The sequence below is a fragment of the Carassius gibelio genome, chromosome B22, assembly GCF_023724105.1.
Source record: "Carassius gibelio isolate Cgi1373 ecotype wild population from Czech Republic chromosome B22, carGib1.2-hapl.c, whole genome shotgun sequence".
NCBI lineage: Eukaryota > Metazoa > Chordata > Actinopteri > Cypriniformes > Cyprinidae > Carassius > Carassius gibelio.
Genome location: NC_068417.1, coordinates 18,020,346 through 18,025,249, shown reverse-complemented (window position 1 = coordinate 18,025,249; position 4,904 = coordinate 18,020,346). Strand labels below are relative to the sequence as shown.

Genomic DNA, 4,904 nt, shown 5'->3' with positions numbered 1-4,904 from the left:
TCAAGCTTGTAATGTTTGTGTTTAATGTGTGTTTATAGTTATGGTTGTATTTGTATTTTATTATAAATGCATGTGTCTATTTGGACGCGAGCGAAGCGATGCAACGCAATAATCACTGATATCGCCTACACACACTGGAAGCGGGCGAATTGACAAATCCTCGTCAGAAAAAAATATTCCTCGTTATATTTCTGGCATAGCTCTTTGCAACAACTGTCGCGTCTGTGTGACATGGTAGTGCTTTAAAAACTCTAGTTTTCCTCATGTATCTGCTTGCTCCGATCGGCGCTAGTAGTTATTATACGGTAGCTTATGCCAAGATGATTTATGACTTTGACCTTTGACCTTTTGACAGGTTGAACTTCCGGTAACCTTATGATGGATGGGCGGAACTTTCCGACTTCAAGGGTTAGCCTATGACCTTTGCAATCATCGATCATGTGCTTTTGACAGAAAGTTTTACCCTATTGACCTAGTTAGTTCTAAATCATGGTTTTGACGGCTAGTTTAAACGGAAGATGAAAGACTCCCACACATCGATCATGCGGTTTTGACAGAAAGTTTTACCCTATTGACCTGTTAGTTTTAAATTATAATGGTACATGAAAGACTCCCACACATCGATCATGCGGTTTTGACAGAAAGTTTTACCCTATTGACCGTTAGTTTGTTTGAAGTGTGTGCCGGTTGTTTGAACTCTGTGTCAGTTAGTTTGTTTGAAGTTTATCACAGTTATAAGGTTATGTGTGTGTGTGTGTGTGTGTGTGGTTATAAGGCTTCTCCCCCTCCCATTACATTTATGAGCGGTGTATAAATGGGGTCGGTGTGTTCTACATTTATATATATATATATATATATATATATATATATATATATATATATATATATATATATATATATATATATATATATTTATAAAACATTCTATAATTTATATAATTCTAAAAAATAATTAAAGGTTGAAAAACATTTCAGTTATATAATTTATATAATCTAAAACACATTTTAATTATTTCACATTTATATATATATAAAACATTATATAATTTATATAATCTAAAACACATTTTAATTATTTCACATTCATATATAAAACATTATATAATTTATATAATCTAAAACACATTTTAATAATTTCACATTTATATATATGAAACATTATATAATTTATATAATCTAAAACACATTAGTTATTTCACATTTATATATACAACATTTTATAATTTATATAATCTAAAACACATTTTAGTTATTTCACATTTATATATAAAACATTCAGTTCTTTTTAAAAAAAGGTTATAAATTAAACTGTATAAAAAAATATACTGAAACCGACTGTTTCAGATAAAACAAGATCTTTTTTTCCTTTTTTTTTTCTTTTTCTTTTTAGAGAGCAGAAAAGAGATGTTTTCACACACCTTTGATCCTGACCCTCTGTGTCCCCACTGTCTGTGTTTGCACGGCACAGTGCACACTCGTCGGAATTTACTAACCAATCATAATATCTTCAAAGCCATTTTTTAATTAAAACCAAACGTATCTCACGCGGGAGTACCATGATTTTGACAGTTTTCTGACGGTTCAACTATGAATTACGTTTGGTGCGCGGCTAGCATCTCTTGTACCCCTCTCTCTCTCTCTCTCCCTCTCCCTCCCTCTGATGCCTGTGTACACACATTCGTCTCCAAGTCTTATTTTCTTCTTTTAATGTATATAAACACATTATACATTCACAAACAATATAAAACAAAACATTTACAATAGTTTTAGTCATCACTAAAAATATATATTTTACCAGGATCGGGGAAAAAATATATAATTGATCAAAGCCTGTTATGCTATTTTTTTACAGTCTATGGCGACTTTAAAACCATATTTCATGTCATTCCTGTAATTTTCTTCATGTTAAGCAGATGACTCAGTCATCTGCTGATACAGATATTCTAACACTATAAAGTATGTGTTACTTGACTTAATATCATGAATGAAAAAAATTTAAAAATACTTTTATTTTGAAAAAATATGACGACATCCTGTGATGCGTGCTTAGCTTTCCCTGCTTCAATGCTATGTATAGGATTTCAGAAAACAAAAAACAAAACAAAAAACAATTCTGCTCCGTTAAATCAACGTTTTGCCATCGCGTTATCCGTTTGTCATCTATGAACACGACATCGCGGGCGTGTATGCGCTCCCGGTCAGTAATGCACGGGTCTACCGGTCTTAGTGAAACAGCTTCCTCCGGCGGAATTCATACGCAAGGCATAATACTGATTATTGTATCACCCCCAAACCCTTCCAACGCCGTAAACGGAACTATAACTGATCTTTTTCAAAAAGCTGTTTAATTTTTTATTTTAACCGTACACCCTACCACCACCACACAGTAAAATACTGCATGCACGTACACTTTTAAGCGATCTGAATTATGACTAGCCTATAAACTTCATCATAAGACACATGTACCTTGTTATATCACTATAATATCCACGGCGCTATACAAATTTGTATTCTGATAAACCATATAAACAAGCGGACATACGCGTGGACATATCAAGTTAAAAAGAGACTTCTCTCTATTTTAAACAATATTAAATTATATATGACGGCGTGTTACTAAACCGGAACATACATTTTAAACAAGTATTCATCGTTTTTATAAAACACATCGCTGTAACAGACATGTTACTAAACCAAAACAAATAATTTTATCATACATTTTTATTTAATCATGTATTCAGTCAATACTTATACAACATATACAAACACATTTTAAACATATTTTAAACAAAAACTAATCATAAACGCAGCCTTCTCAAAATTACAGACATGTACAATCATCACATATTATGGGATATTCAGACTTTTAGCCACTAATACGTTTTAGGATAATGAAAAACACCAACGTCTGAGGGGTGTCAAAATATCTCCAGTCCCCAAAACCCACTCAGACTCCAGGGGTTAAAGAATATGAAAATAAATAATTATATAATGACATCAGGCTACTAAAGCAATTCATTAAACAAACAAAAGTATAACTTAAAAAAAAGATAACTTATTTTAAATGTGATAGCATAGTATATACAATAAACATTTCTGATGATACATATAAAAATTTATCCCTTACATTTTTAGACCGGTGAGGGATGTCCAAACATGAATGAAATATCCCCAAAATAAAATAATACGACTTAAAAAATACAATAAAAATGATTAAATCATAAACAGAATCTCACAGGTCTTCGTAGTGAAATGTATGTGAGACCTGAGGGGCTGCTTCACACACACCCCGCGCAGGCGAGGGTGGAGTTCCAGACCTCATGATCAAAGTGTACATTAGAATGGATAGAATGGTGTACATAGAATGGTGTACATTATTTCAAAGCTAACATTAATGTAATTTTTTTTAATAATCAGTACCCCCAGTACATCTGATGTCCGTTGATTCTTAATTCATGATATATATTACCTAAAATATTTTATATTTTTATATAATATTATATAATAAAAAATTATTTATATCATATTATATCATATCATATGTATGATCATATTATATCAGATGCGTCATGCATTAATCACTTTAGATTCTTTAAAGTTCTTATTTTTAGCACCATCTTCAAAGTTTTCATACCATCTCTCTCTCTCTCCCTCTCTCTCCCCCTCACACACACACACACACACAAACACACTCACTCTCTCCCTCTCTCTCTCTCTCTCTCTCTCTCTCTATCTCTCTCTCTCTCTCTCTCTCTCTCACACACACACACACACACACACACACACAATATGAAACATGATGCCAAAGTCTTTCTGTATGTTTTTTAAAAATAAAAAATAAAAAATATTGATTTAGCTTTAAATCTATGCTGAGGAGCTCGTTTGTTTGTTTGTCACAGTATAGACTGTGAAGTTTAGATGAAGTGGCTTTATCTTTTAGAAGAAAGACCCTCGATCGTATTCAACCATTAAAGATGGTTCAGGAAAGACCCACGCGTCCTAGAGATGTAATTTATGTGCGTTGCTACGGTCGTAAACCTTTCACATATCCACGGTACTTTCAGACACAGAGCAGGAAAGACATTTGCAGGCCCTCTGCTTAGCCGTCCCAAAATACCTCCATTTAAAAGCAAAAATATTAAAATGAACGCCTGTACATCTAACAGGCTGTAGTTCTATTTTATATGTTTTGTATTAAAAGTACTTACTTTGTATTTAAATCCTTATTTAAAACAATATATTTAACCGACAGTATCCCCCCAACGTGTGTTTTCCATCAGTTGTTTGCCCTTCAGCCTTATTACGTAGTGCTTTTCATTTAGCCTACTGTAAGATCCCTTTACAATAGTGTAATGAAAGTTAACTTTTCTTAAAGTTTATAGTTGTATGTTACTGTATCCCCATCCTTCTATCCTGTAGTTTAAACACATTGTGTGTCACTAAAGCAAGGCACACCGTCTATCGTCTTATTTTTTTTAAATAACCCGATGACCGGCATCGTCTCTTCATATAATTTATGCACCCGAGTGCTTTTCTCTCCAGAAAGGAAAACCTTTTCTCTTTGGATATGTTTGGCAGAAACATAATTTCTACATCAGAAATTTTTTTAAATGTACGACTGAACTTTTCTCATTCGACAGAAATACTATTTTCAAATTATTTACCCGGCCTATAACACTCGGTGTTAATGTTCTTACCTAGAACAGAAAACATACGCTTTGACTATTTTGTAGGCATCGTGTAATGTTAAATGGTTTACAAAAAAAAAAAAAAAAACCTGTAATCACCGGCAGCTGTGATTTTCAAAATGAAAGAAATGTACGAGCTAAGGATGTTTCAACTATTATCATCATATCCCTTTGATCCGGATAAAGCGGTAATTAATTTTCTATGCCAGTGAAACA

At 32.8% G+C, this 4,904-nt stretch overlaps 2 protein-coding genes across 7 annotated transcripts in view; both read right to left on the bottom strand.

The window, feature by feature from the left end:
* Positions 1-4,904, bottom strand: part of LOC127988515 (SLAM family member 5-like) — a 74,095-nt gene that overhangs the window by 37,071 nt on the left and 32,120 nt on the right. The gene's annotated exons all lie outside the window — the stretch shown is intronic.
* The window catches only part of LOC127988476 (uncharacterized), a 48,741-nt gene that overhangs the window by 20,081 nt on the left and 23,756 nt on the right, over positions 1-4,904 (bottom strand). The window lies entirely within an intron of this gene.